This window comes from Periplaneta americana, chromosome 8 (assembly GCF_040183065.1).
Source record: "Periplaneta americana isolate PAMFEO1 chromosome 8, P.americana_PAMFEO1_priV1, whole genome shotgun sequence".
Taxonomy (NCBI): Eukaryota; Metazoa; Arthropoda; class Insecta; order Blattodea; family Blattidae; genus Periplaneta; species Periplaneta americana.
In genome coordinates, this window is record NC_091124.1 from 159,351,380 (window position 1) to 159,367,056 (window position 15,677).

The 15,677-nt window shown below is 34.9% G+C and overlaps 1 protein-coding gene across 3 annotated transcripts in view; it reads left to right on the forward strand.

Moving 5' to 3' along the window:
• The window catches only part of l(1)G0289 (lethal (1) G0289), a 274,921-nt gene that overhangs the window by 62,403 nt on the left and 196,841 nt on the right, over nt 1-15,677 (forward strand). The gene's annotated exons all lie outside the window — the stretch shown is intronic.

Sequence of the window (15,677 nt, forward strand, 5' to 3'; positions counted from 1 at the left end):
TTCAAATTATGACCTTAGAGTTTCGAGATGCGGACATATGTCATTGCATAATTATTTTCCAATAACGAAATCATTTTCAACCAAAAAGACTCTAGGGTGGAAATAGTGAAAAAATCCTCTGTTTTACGGAACTGACCCGCAAACAAAGTTTACTCTCGAACATCTTTATTTTCTCATGCGCATTGAGAACAGTCAAAGAATTATCTTATAGAGAGATTTAGTTCGTTTAGTTTAGAGAATACATCTGGAAGATATGCCAATGTACTTAGCCACATGTCATCAGCTGATGTGCAACGAAAAGATGGCGAGAAACACCACGTTCATAGTGCTTTAAATCCCTCTTTTGTTGCTGAGAGTAGAGTGGGAATTCGGTAGACAGGATGGGTAATAAATTTCATAAAATGTCAGTACTGGGAGAAAAAGTGAAAGGTGATTGCCATGTGTCATTTCCAAATACTGAGATTTTCAGCTATAGTGTGATACGCAATTCGCTTGAATTTTATTTTTTCTTCTGTACTTTTTGAAGGACCACATGTGGTCCGCGGACCATAGTTTGAGAAACGCTGAACTATACTATATGAAGCGCGAGATCAATATAGCGTCCGTGAGATTGATGATAGATCGTATTCTGGCGAGATGAGACCGGGGATTCACCAAGAGATTATATGACATTCAACTTACTAATGGGAAAATCTTTGGAAAACACCGAACCAAGTAATCAGCCCAAGCGGGATTCGAACCCACGTTCGAGTGCAGCCTCGTATCATGTGTCGTTACGCCTGAGCTACAATGGTGGCTCCTGATCTGTATTTTGTAGTCTACTATGTAAGTATTGACTATATTATCGTCGTCTTCATCATCATCATTATCATCAGTCATGTTTTTGAACTAAAACACAATTTCTTCCTAGGTCTGCCTCTATTTTGCTTTTCTCTTGGTTTATAAAGTAGACTTCGATTAGGGTATAGTAGTTTTCTTCGTTCATAACATTTAGGTCACATTTTCAGTTTTGTTAATGTGTGTCTTTTATACTAATGTTCTCTCCATTGTTTCACAGCTATCATAAAATTACGCTGTTTTATCAATGGGCATTGATATTAGATAGCCTTGGAACTCCGTTAGAAACAAAAGCGAAAACAGTTATCATGAAAAAGAGTATGTTGCTTGATAAATAGTTATTCCATGTGTGGTGATAAAAAATTCTAGTTTTATGGTGTAAATTTTTAAACAAATCATATGAGTTAACAATTTACTTTTTATAATATGGAGTGTCGGTCGGTGAAAATTACCTGTTTAAGGAAAGGTTATTCAGTAATGAAATTCATGCGGTTAAGGTGAATACATTGAGGTTTGATTATTCTTCATATGCCGCCATAAAACATTAAATTACGGAAATAAAGATGGACATCGTGTTGGAAGATCTATTTCTGTGACTACTCCAGAAAATACAGATGCCGTGCATAAAATGATTTTGGAAGACCGACGAATTGAAATCAAAGTTATATCAAAGATTTCGAAAATTTCCTATGAACCTATTTTTCATATCGTTTTTTACCTAGGATCACTAAAATACTATAGGGAGGTTAAGCAGTTTTGGAAACAGGAAGAATATATTAGACTAAATTCAAGGGAAGAGAGAACAGGAATGGCATGGTGGAGATTAGGTATCTGGAGACTCAAAAATAAAAGAGGGAACGTGGAGAAGGATAAATGTCCTTTGTGTGGACTAGCTGAAGACTCAATGCATATTGCGCTGAAGTGTCAGGCAACGAATGGTTTGAGACACAGTTGGGTAGATAAAAAATTTCTACAAATAAACGCTATAGTAGCTTATAAAAAATGAATGGTCACCTAAACGCCAGCAATTTGCATAAATTAGGAAAATTTCTTTTTAGAGTTAAAATTAGATGGGAAGAGAAAGTCAAAGCTCTAACGGAGATGGAATTATAAATGTTGAGTAGTCACATATAAGAAACTACGAAGAGTAGTCAATGAAGTTAACAGAATAATTCTTAAGAGATTGAGCATAAAATGAAAAAGCTAAGGTAGGAGTTTTAAATACAAGAGCTATACTTAGTATTAGGCCTAGTTGTGTATTATTATTATTATTATTATTATTATTATTATTATTATTAGTTTTATTATTGTAAACAGAGGAAACTTATAGGTTCATTATGTATTACTTTGTGTTATATTTGTATTGAGAGTGATGGCGGATTAAGAACTGGAATACATCTAATCCGCCATGACGTGAACAAAGATTGATGAAATAAATAAATAAATAAATATCGTTCGTTATGATTTTGGCATGAGAAAATTATTTGCGAAATAGATAGTTAAGGCCCGGTTTTATAAATACGGTTAATCTAAAGATTATGTTAAACCTAAGTTAAACGTAACCATGAGTTTAACTCAACGTGCCGTATTACAGAGTCTCGGTTAAGTTAAACCGTAGGGGAATACGATTGGTATTACTGCTGGGAAAGAAAAGAAGAACATCGCAACTGTTTAATTATATTATTGATTTAAAATAGCCGACACTCGTAGTGAATCTTCATTAAGAAACATCTTTGTCCTTTGATATCAGAGTAACACAAAAACCTAAAGACGACCAATACCGCGTACTTTAGTATGCTTGTCAGACTGAACCTCAAATAGTTTCTTAACGCTGGCTACCAACATTATACTCCCAAGCACAATGCAACCAAACTAAACTTTACGGGTATTATTCGTAGACATTTCGCTAGTCCGCGCTACGAGCGTGCAAAACTAGACACGGCTATCGACTGGTTACTTGTTCAGGATTCATAGCATAATATCATATCGCTAACACTGGTTTATGAATACGAAAAACGTTAGTTCGCTGATCATCCACCGGAAGCCCGCGCTAATAATATCTATGAATAGGTGACCATCCGCGACGTAACTCCATACTGAGTAATGAAGTAATAATATTAGTGTGCGTCTAGTAAGATTAGGTAATATTATTAGTGTGTTTATAAATCAGGCCTCATAGTAAATCTTACCAGGAGACTGTCTTCCACACACAGTATAATGCGCAATAGGTTTATAGTAGATTTACGGACATCTCCGAAATCTTCCATCGTTTTCAGTATGTCTACTACCAGAGGAAAAATAGCTCAGCGCAACTAGTAACTGATGCAGAGATTTAGCAGAATGTTTTCAAAAATAAAAAAAAGAAATCAGTTATATTTTCAAATAATCTTTAAATTCAAACCTTAAAACACATATTTTTGCACTTTCTCATTTTTTTCTGTTGCATGTTGTATCCGAGTTTCAATTTTTCGAAACAAGGTTAGGACTATAAGCCTAATTCTGAAGGTTATGACTGTCTGCTTCGAAAACCTCAATCTGTTTTAAAACTTATGTTCATTTATGTATATTTCAAACTGGTGCACTCTATTTAAAAAAATTCTTGGCCGGCGTGGTCGTTCCGTAATATTGATCACTCACATATCGTCACTCATAAGTTATTGGAAAACATCTGCAATATCCATGTGTATTGCGGGAACCGCCATCTTGCACTGTTCAGCCTTGAACTGCAGTTTAAACGGCAGAGAACTGCCGATCAAGTTAAACTCAAGATTAACTGGTAGTTAAGGTTTATAATACGAAACAGAACGAAAAATTTCAGTTTAAACTGAACGTAAGGTTTAAACGACGTTTATAATACCGGCCCTAAATGCTTGAACGATAAATAGAAACTACTTAGTGTGTCAATTTTCAATTGGCTTTGTCGCCATTTTTAAGAGGATTCTTCTAAATTTTTGGATCATATTATAAATGTGGACGAAACATGGATCCATCATTACGATCAAAATAATTGAAACACACTGGTTCTCCTTGCCCAAAGAAATTTCTCGTTCAGAAATCTGCAGGGAAGGTCCTCACATAAGGTTTTTGGGACAAAGATGAAATAATTGATAGACTACTAGAACAAGGTGAAACTGTGACGGGAGACTATTATTGTACATTATTAACTAAGCTTCGGGAGAAATTGTATAGAAACGTGATGCAAGACAGTGCACTCGCTCACAAGCCCCCGATTACGTTACAGACAACAATTATTGAAGTTGACTTTAAATTGATTGACCATTCCTCATATTCGCGAGATTCACCCCCCTCTCAGACTGTCACTATTTCCGAAAAAAAAAAAAAAACACTGAAAGCAAACAAGTTTTCATCGAATTAAGCATTTGGAAGAGTGGTTTGCATACTGAACTGCAGTTTTTTAAGGCGTGTTTTATGATTGTTGTGCTAAGTGTGTACAGTTAAACAGTGACTATGTTGTATAAATAAGAACTTGTTTCCAAGTACATTATCTTTTTTCATATTAGGCTAAAAACTTAACAAAACCGAATCATTTTTCATATTAGGCTAAAAACTTAACAAAACCGAATCATATGTACTGTATCGTCATTATCTTATTGAGTTAATATAATTTAAGTAAGCCTAATTGCTCCATCTTGGTCGATGATTTATTCTCATAACATTTTGTTCTCTTACGAAATTCTGTAGGAGAAATTGACATTCAGTCCAAACAATTGAAAGTGTTGAAATAGTAGTAATATGCGTTACAAGAGCTGTATGTTGAAGTTTTCATGTTCGTGGAAAAGTTTGAAAAAGCGAAACGTAGTTGAGCTTTTTTAATTTCCGAGAATTGAAAGAAAACATACCGCTCGTGTATCGTACATTAATTTGTGCGAAGATCGTTTATTACATACCTGAAAGAGGAATTTCTAATTAGTTGCAATGAAATCTCCATCTTGGTTTCTGTTCAATGACGGCAAATTTGCAAAACAAAAATATCTATCTTCAACATTGTTGCATTAAAATGTTTTCTGTGTTTACTATACTCCAGCAGGCCGTGATATACGTCTGTCTTTTTTTCCCCCCAGTCTATGATGAGTCTGGAATCTTGTTGATTTTTTCACGGCTTCCTTAATGTTACTTGCATCACGAATGCAGTAACTTTAGTGGAGTTGTAGAGTTTACTTAATTTTTGCAAATATTTAAAAACAATAACTAACAGTGCAATTTAGGTGAAATTGCAGTGGTAAGTTTCCAATTTCTAATTATTACTATATTGAACGTCTCTAAAAATAATATGTTTAAAGCCTAAAGCAGTAAAATCAATATGTCACTTAAGCGGTAAGAAGAGGGAAATTGTTATGTGTGTTAGGTTGGGAATACTGAATGTGTAATTTTAGACTTTCCGCGGATTGGTTTTGTGCGGAAAGCAAGCAAATACGCACGATCTCGCACAAAATATTATTTCTCATGTCAGGCAGTATTCTCTTAAATATTGTTGAAGAAAGACGAAATAGGGCTCGTAGGCTTTTGAACTCGACATTAGACTGGAGATGTTTTTGAAGTAAAATAATGTAAATTAACACGTTAACTATGAGCACTGACTTTGTTAGTATCTTCTTTGCATTTTTAAGTACTATTGTAATATATTAGGCCCTTACCTTTTCTACATACATAATTAGTAATGAAGCTGCATTGAGGCACTGCCTTCTTAATTCATTGCTACACCGTAATGTCATGGTTTTTATAAAAAAAATAGTCTATGGAGGAGGCCATGATTCAAGCATATATGTTCACAACTGCCTAGTGTGTACGGCCAAAGGCCGTGTTTCAAAGCTGAAGTTTACACTAGCATTGGACTTGTAGGCTTGAATCACTGCCATTTTCAGGGACTATTTTTCTAAAACAAAACTATGACATCACGGTGCAACACTGAAATAAGAAGATAGTATCGCAATGCAGTTTCATTACGAGTCATGTGGAAAAGATAAGGGTCTAAAATAGCAATGTTTAAAAAATATGTGGGTACCGGTACTAACAATGTCATTGTTCAAAGTTAACGTGTTACTCTGCATTATACTTCCAAAGCATCTTCAGATTTCATAGCTCTAATTGCTGATGAGGCATCCATGTTTGTTTAGTGTACAAGTCATCAACCAAGCAAACATTTTCGTTTACTAGCTACTATGGACTTGATTGCTATGCACTATGTAACTTTGGATCATGACTTTTGACGTTGCATCCGACTATTAAGTCAACTATCGACGTAGTTCACTTCCTGTAAATATAGCTTTGAGACACGGTCTTAGTATCGGTTTGCGGCCATCTTTAACCCCCGAAGAACACTCGTTCTTGTGTAATGTTAGTCATTTCGGAGTTCTGACAAAGTGAAAAATTCCTCATCCCGAATTTGTCACTGAACCTGAATCATTTTTTACTTAGGGCCTTTGTTGACTAAGCTAAGTTTACTCCTTACTAGAGAAAGTATCGTGTACTGCAAAAGAATGTATACTTTTTTCACGAAAATAATTCACGTTTTCACCATGTGTGACTGAAAAAATGGTTTTGAGCATGCCGTCTATCCGTCTGTGCAAAGCGATTTCTCCTAAACTGTTGAATTGATTTTTTAAGTTTAGTTTTTACGTTTTGTTTATGGTTGTGAAACTTAGACTCTCACTTTGAGAGAGGAACATAGGTTAAGGGTGTTTGAGAATAATGTGCTTAGGAAAATATTTGGGACTAAGAGGGATGAAGTTACAGGAGAATGGAGAAAGTTACACAACACAGAACTGCACGCATTGTATTCTTCACCTGACATAATTAGGAACATTAAATCCAGATGTTTGAGGTGGGCAGGGCATGTAGCACGTATAGGCAAATTCATAAATGCATATAGAGTGTTAGTTGGGAGGCTGGAGGGAAATAGACCTTTGGGGAGGCCGAGACGTAGATGGGAAGATGATATTAAAATGGATTTGAGGGAGGTGGGATATGATGGTAGAGACTGGATTAATCTTGCTCAGGCGGGCGGGCTTATGTGAGGGCGGCAATGAATCTCCGGGTTCCTTAAAAGCAAGCCAGTAAGTAAGTTTTTACGTTAGGCACATGATTCTAATTTTTTTAAGGTTAACACGTGCATAATAAAAGCTAGCATGCGGCATAATGTCTTTGGATTCTTTTCTTATAGCGTTTGTTGTATTTATGGGTTTTGCACGCACACAAGATTTTCACACTAAGCTTCTGATCCATTTATGAGTTTTCTGTTACTATAGTTTTCTGCAAGTTTCTGCAACAAGAAGTCCAGAACTAAAGACACTAGTAATACGATTATTTATTTTCAGTCAATTACTTTACTATTAATATATATAAGGTGCAAGTCCTTACATTACATGATTTAATATTGTATGAACGTTTTCGTCGGTTTCATACCAACATCATCAGATACAACATTCTATATAGCAATATCATCACTAACAGGTACATATGTCTCTATAAACCAAAATACAATATATATTAATAAGCATACAACATGATAAAAACATGATAAAAACCAACATCATTAAGATGTAAATGTTTCTTTTCTGTGTGACTACACTCTACTGTCAAATGGTTAAAACACACGTGTGATTACAATACTTATGCAGATATGTTTGCAGGTCTTCACTGATAAAAATAATAAAAAATAAAATAAAATCTGTATACTATATTGTGTGAAGAGATGCATTACAGTATTTGAGCTATGTTAACTGATTTTTTTCGTTCCCGTATTCTTGTTTTATCAGTACTGCAGGTCTTTTCACCTTCTAATGTATGTACGTCGTAATATATAGACTGAGGTTGTGCCTTGAGTCTAATTATTCAAAGTAGTTATGGATATCATTTGTATCCGACGATATATTTCAATATTAGGTTGTCTTATGATGTTGAATTGCGGCATATACTTGAACGTGCATTATGAGCGGTGATGCTCTTCAATCTAAAATAGAAGTAATAGAGTTTTGTAATTAAATTAAATAATGTGTATTATCATTAAGTTGATGACTTGACTTTAAATGAAGAGTTATTGAAAATTTTCACGAGATTAATTAAATTTCGTGTGACGTGTTGAATAGATGGAAATTTACATAGTTAATTTACGGACGGTATCCAAATACTGTAGTTGTTATGGACTATTGTAGTAAGGTGAATGTCAGCGTTCAAGTTTAGCTGGAATGAGATAAAATGTGAAGTAATTAATATTATTACAATGATAAAACAAATAAATGTATCTGGGGTTTGTGTCTATGTAATTTAAATTAGGATAAATATAAATGATAAAAGCATTCTGTGCTGTTAAATTGGGTAATTAGCTATGTTGCAATAGTAGATAATTTACGTGTATTATTGAATAATAACAAAGTATTTATAATTTAGTGGATACATAAATCAAGCTTTTAGATTGTATTATCTAAGGAGAAATCAGTTTGAGAAAACAAATATGTGAAACTTACTTGTATATAAGCGTGTGTATTCGTTGGATGTTGGTTGTATGGAGGCTATGTGAAGACTGTGTAAAGACTGCGTCTGGATTTGCACCTTACATATATTAATAGTAAAGTCATTGACTGAAAATAAATATTCGTATTATATATCATAGACTTTTCTGAAAATTAATTAAAATGAATTTCAAAATAAAGACACTAGTCTTATCATGAAATTCAATGTAAGTTTGAAAAGTGAAATTTCGTCGTTTAACTCTATATAATTTCATTAAATTGTACAACTACCCTCGCAACACTTCGCACATAATGGTTGCACCACTGTATACCTACATGTTTTCTAGTTTGAGGAAAAAATTTGATAAGCTCATTTCGAAGGGATTAGGATTTGATCACCATCTGATTCTACAGAAGTTGTGATTACAGAAGTGTCAGAGGCACGGGTTATCTTGGAGAACTAAGGTTTTAGTTATTGTCTAGTCACAGTGTTATTGTTTCATATACAGTCGTTATTTTAAAACATGGTTTGGTGTAGATAGATTCAGCCGGAATAAAGAGTTTGATGACTGTTTACACGTCTATGCAATTTTTCCGCGGAGTGCTGACCTCGACAACTCCGTGTTGAAAGTTCATTTACATTACCTTCCCGTTTCTGAGGAAGCCGGAAGTTCATAACACCAGACGGTGTCTTGAATGAAATCCAGTTCTTAATGCAGCCTGTTTGTGAGTTTACACCGTCACGAGTTTTCTCACCGAAGACTGGCGGTGTTGGATTTGTGGTAAGTGAAGCGCTTTTGGGAAGGTTATAATAATAATAATAATAATAATAATAATAATAATAATAATAATAATAATAATAATAATAGTGAGATAATTTAGATATTTATCTGTGATATATAACCATTAAACATTGAGAAACCTGAAACAGCTATTATTGTTAACAAGAATTGTTAGAAAAATATTTCGTTAGTCTATTCTTAAATTGGTTTGATGTCTCACAGTCCCTGACATTACTCGGTAGGGAATTCCAAAGCCGAGGAACAGCCACAGTGAAAGAAGATGGATATGAGGATGTTCTGTGGGAGGGAATGGATAATATTGAGGAGTGTTGTGATCGTGTGGCTAGGTTATGATGGGTGGATAAATTTTGAAAACGAGACGCAAGATAGACAGGAGTGGAGAAATGCAATATGTGAAAGACAGTGGATTTTCCTACGATCTTCTAGACGGAGCCAGGACAACATTTCGAGGGATGGTGTTACGTAATCAGCCCGGCGAATATTGCAGACAAAACGGGCGCACATATTATGAACACATTGTAGTCTGCGCCGAAGTAACGCTTAGGTCAGTAAGCAGAATATCACAGTAATCGAAGTAGGGCATCACGAGTGTTTGCACTAACATTTTTTTCATGGAAAAGGGTAGAAAATTCATCGCCTAAACGAGTGGATTAACGAGAACACTTTTTTGCAGGTTTCTGCATCTTGAATGTTCCAATTTAAACTTTTATCCATATAAATACCTAGATTCTTTACTGATTCACTGAACGGAATTTCGGTGCCGTATATTTTAATCGGGGACAAATTTGGTATGGTAATAGTGCTTAACAAACGTGAATGGCCCACAATGATTGACTGTGATTTTTCTGGATTTAGTTTAAGTCCGAATTTCCGTGTCCATGTCCAGATTGAGTCCAGATCGTCATTAATTTTAGTTATTGCATCATTTATTTCGTCAGTGTGGAATTTTATGTTACAGGCTATATTATTTTACCATTGTTCCATTATCGCATCGTCTCGGCATAGTTCTTCCTGTGTGGCACTCGTCCGGTGTCTCAAACATTCATATATGATTTGCTTGATGACAATCAAATTAACAATTTATTTTTGTAACATGTTAAAATAGAAGGATTGAATAGGTATTTAAGTGTTGCGAATGATATCCCCGTACTTGAACTGTCAATCAAAAGAAATAAAATAAGTTACTGTGTATCCACGCGGGAACATGAACTTTCGCGTTCTGGATTACACACGAAGGACACTCTTCATAATTCCACAGTAATATATCTGACGATATCTACCTCCATTCATAAATTGTACGGTTTAAGTGGGTGTGTCATTACTTTTGCATAAGTTCATGTAAAATAGCTATTCGTACATTGTAATCATTTCCATATTTCAAAAGTTGTTTTTTTTTAAGTGATACAAATGTTGAAAGGTTAGAAGGACTTTATATTTCTTTTGTGTCAAATAACCAGGAGCAAAATGAAATCAGACAGTTGAAGGACGTTGTAATTTTGTGAACATTCGTATAAGTTTTTTTTTTTTTTTTACTAGTGCCCGCTAATTCTTCAAGAAAAAGTGATCCAAACTTCCCTGCACGCCAAATGGTCTTTGTGTTTCTTTTGTCCTGGAGATAGTAGACTTTAGGTGAAAATAAAAGCCAAGAGTGGAAATAATCACAGAAGATGTAATTTTATACGAATTATACTGTACAATTTAATTCATCGGTTTATCCTATCTAATACGAGACATGACTTAAGAAAATAATTGGCTCTAATTTTGAGTGTGTTGTTTGTTTTAAATAAAGATGCATTAATTTTATCATAAAACAAATTTTGTGTTGTTTGTTTTAGATAAAGATGCATTAATTTTATCATAAAACAAATTTTATTTTATATCTCGATGAATTGACTCGTAGATACTAATTATGAACAACATCCATTTTATATTTTAGGTCGTTAGAAGAAATCTCTGTGCAGAGACGGCATGCTCAACACATTTGCTGTAGGCCTATCAGTAATACAGAAATATTGTATTAGAGTCTACATGAATCTCATATCGATGTTTTTGCCCTACATTATTTTCGTTTTGTGATTCGTATGATGACTAAAAGAATTATCCCTCAGTTTAGTGAGTTCGTAGTTCATGCTTGTAAGTTTTAAGAATACTATGAATTTTTTAGTAGGTTATTTTACGATGCTTTATCAACATCTTAGGTTATTTAGCGTCTGAATGAGATGAAGGTGATAATGCCGGTGAAATGAGTCCGGGGGTCCAGCACCGAAAGTTACCCAGCATTTGTTCGTATCAAGTTGAGGGAAAACTCTGGAAAAGACCTCAACCAGGTAACTCCCCGACCGGGAATCGAACCCGGGCCACCTGGTTTCGTGGCCAGACGCGCTAACCGTTACTCCACAGGCATGGAGTGGATTATACTGTAGAAGTATCGTGATAAGAAATAGAAAATCGTCTGCTTATAAAATCTAACGTAATAACCGTGTATGACCTAGCGTATTGGAGATTACTCTCTAACCCCCATAACTTTGTGTGGGTTTCTTCAAAATGTCAGTTGAGAACGAAACACCTGAATTTGGCTGTCGATTTGACGAATAAGAAATAGTCAACATATTTTGATTACGGTTGTTAAAACCTGGTGATATATTGACAAAGTGTACCATTTCATCGCGTGCTAATTGTCTTTGTACTTGAAAAGGGATGTTAAATAATTGTCCATTGTCAGAGATAATTTTGTATCCTGAATACAATAATGCTTGCGCCTATGTTTTATCAACTGTTGTTTTATTGTGTAATCTTGGATTCGTGCCGATTCTGTCATCGAAACCCTGAATGTGTCTTATCAGATTGAAAATGATTGAAAGGAATATGAGTGGGTATGACGCTCTTTCATTCATGTAAATATTCCTATCTCTAGTGCAGAGGCAACTTGTACTTCGCACATACACTTGGACTATGTTCTGAAGCATAAATAAACGTATAGCTTGATGTCAGTCGTAATGCATTTTGTCACAGCACTCTACTTCCGGTACTGCATCTCAGCTTTCCTTAATCCCGTTACGTCATGGCAGAGAAAGCTTCGTGATGTTGCAAATTTTTTTGTCTAAATTTTGACGAAAGTAAGAGTTTTCCAGCACATCTTGACACAGAAATATTGTTTTTGGCATGATATTTGCTTTCTTGTTGCCTTTTTCCATTTTTGGACCAAGTGTTCTTGTTTAATGCAGTGAAATCTTTATTATCCGAGAGGCCGAATCATTGTGGTTTGTACTTCCTTTTTCGCGACATGTTTTCCATATATTAAAAAGGAAATTACGTCGGCGTGGCACGGACTAAATTGTACGTTACAATATTCTTTCATTGTTGCGACATCTTAATTTTTTTGTTAACTTAGTTTTTTCACAAGATCTATAGCCTCCTCTTTTTTCTCTCGCCGAAATGACGGTGACTAGACTGACATTTCTTGATATGTTGTCGGATTGGCTTATGCCTCAGCTAAATGAGGGCAGCGCTACCTACATTAGGCCCGTAACACACTTTCAGAGTTTTCGCAAGCGAGAAATGTGTTGCGAGAAAATTAAAAAATTGATAACATTGATTCAAATGGACGTCCACACACTGGAAGAGATACTCGTTCGAGGCAAAAACCTCGCGCGAGTTTCTCGCTGGAATCTGTAGCTCAGCGAATTTTCTTGACACATTTATCAAAGTTGTTTGACATTTATACTCTTTATGACGATTGAATGTAGAAAAAGACGTGGCGATGAATTGTATTGTTTTTATTTGAAAATGAGGAAAGATGGCTGATAATTGCAGTCAGAAACTTATCGAACTTGTACGATGTCACCCGTAGGCCTATTTATTTGATACACGGGATGAAAACTATAAAAACACGAAACTTAAAGAAGAAATCTGGGAACAAATATCAGATTATCTGAAACTAAATAGGGCTATATTTTATTTTGATGAGATTTAATAGTCTCAATTAAACATTTGAAATAATGTATCTATATGTCTTAACAGTTTACATAATTTTAATCAGAACATAGCAAAGAATCCTCTATCATATCATGAATAGCAAAAAACTGAGGTCCATTCAACCTGCGATAACGCCTAAACGTACAGTATCATCATCCAAATGGAAATCAGTGACCGAAACTCTCCTTTATCTTCGTGAGATACAATGTGATCAAAAGAAATAAAATAAGTTACTGTGTATCCACGCGGGAACATGAACTTTCGCGTTCTGGATTACACACGAAGGACACTCTTCATAATTCCACAGTAATATATCTGACGATATCTACCTCCATTCATAAATTGTACGGTTTAAGTGGGTGTGTCATTACTTTTACATAAGTTCATGTAAAATAGCTATTCGTACATTGTAATCATTTCCATATTTCAAAAGTTGTTTTTTTTTAAGTGATACAAATGTTGAAAGGTTAGAAGGACTTTATATTTCTTTTGTGTCAAATAACCAGGAGCAAAATGAAATCAGATTGTTGAAGGACGTTGTAATTTTGTGAACATTCGTATAAGTTTTTTTTTTTTTTTTTTTTTTTTTTTTTTTTTTTTTTTTTTTTTTACTAGTGCCCGCTAATTCTTCAAGAAAAAGTGATCCAAACTTCCCTGCACGCCAAATGGTCTTTGTGTTTCTTTTGTCCTGGAGATAGTAGACTTTAGGTGAAAATGAAAGCCAAGAGTGGAAATAATCACAGAAGATGTAATTTTATACGAATTATACTGTACAATTTAATTCATCGGTTTATCCTATCTAATACGAGACATGACTTAAGAAAATAATTGGCTCTAATTTTGAGTGTGTTGTTTGTTTTAAATAAAGATGCATTAATTTTATCATAAAACAAATTTTGTGTTGTTTGTTTTAGATAAAGATGCATTAATTTTATCATAAAACAAATTTTATTTTATATCTCGATGAATTGACTCGTAGATACTAATTATGAACAACATCCATTTTATATTTTAGGTCGTTAGAAGAAATCTCTGTGCAGAGACGGCATGCTCAACACATTTGCTGTAGGCCTATCAGTAATACAGAAATATTGTATTAGAGTCTACATGAATCTCATATCGATGTTTTTGCCCTACATTATTTTCGTTTTGTGATTCGTATGATGACTAAAAGAATTATCCCTCAGTTTAGTGAGTTCGTAGTTCATGCTTGTAAGTTTTAAGAATACTATGAATTTTTTAGTAGGTTATTTTACGATGCTTTATCAACATCTTAGGTTATTTAGCGTCTGAATGAGATGAAGGTGATAATGCCGGTGAAATGAGTCCGGGGGTCCAGCACCGAAAGTTACCCAGCATTTGTTCGTATCAAGTTGAGGGAAAACTCTGGAAAAGACCTCAACCAGGTAACTCCCCGACCGGGAATCGAACCCGGGCCACCTGGTTTCGTGGCCAGACGCGCTAACCGTTACTCCACAGGCATGGAGTGGATTATACTGTAGAAGTATCGTGATAAGAAATAGAAAATCGTCTGCTTATAAAATCTAACGTAATAACCGTGTATGACCTAGCGTATTGGAGATTACTCTCTAACCCCTATAACTTTGTGTGGGTTTCTTCAAAATGTCAGTTGAGAACGAAACACCTGAATTTGGCTGTCGATTTGACGAATAAGAAATAGTCAACATATTTTGATTACGGTTGTTAAAACCTGGTGATATATTGACAAAGTGTACCATTTCATCGCGTGCTAATTGTCTTTGTACTTGAAAAGGGATGTTAAATAATTGTCCATTGTCAGAGATAATTTTGTATCCTGAATACAATAATGCTTGCGCCTATGTTTTATCAACTGTTGTTTTATTGTGTAATCTTGGATTCGTGCCGATTCTGTCATCGAAACCCTGAATGTGTCTTATCAGATTGAAAATGATTGAAAGGAATATGAGTGGGTATGACGCTCTTTCATTCATGTAAATATTCCTATCTCTAGTGCAGAGGCAACTTGTACTTCGCACATACACTTGGACTATGTTCTGAAGCATAAATAAACGTATAGCTTGATGTCAGTCGTAATGCATTTTGTCACAGCACTCTACTTCCGGTACTGCATCTCAGCTTTCCTTAATCCCGTTACGTCATGGCAGAGAAAGCTTCGTGATGTTGCAAATTTTTTTGTCTAAATTTTGACGAAAGTAAGAGTTTTCCAGCACATCTTGACACAGAAATATTGTTTTTGGCATGATATTTGCTTTCTTGTTGCCTTTTTCCATTTTTGGACCAAGTGTTCTTGTTTAATGCAGTGAAATCTTTATTATCCGAGAGGCCGAATCATTGTGGTTTGTACTTCCTTTTTCGCGACATGTTTTCCATATATTAAAAAGGAAATTACGTCGGCGTGGCACGGACTAAATTGTACGTTACAATATTCTTTCATTGTTGCGACATCTTAATTTTTTTGTTAACTTAGTTTTTTCACAAGATCTATAGCCTCCTCTTTTTTCTCTCGCCGAAATGACGGTGACTAGACTGACATTTCTTGATATGTTGTCGGATTGGCTTATGCCTCAGCTAAATGAGGGCAGCGCTACCT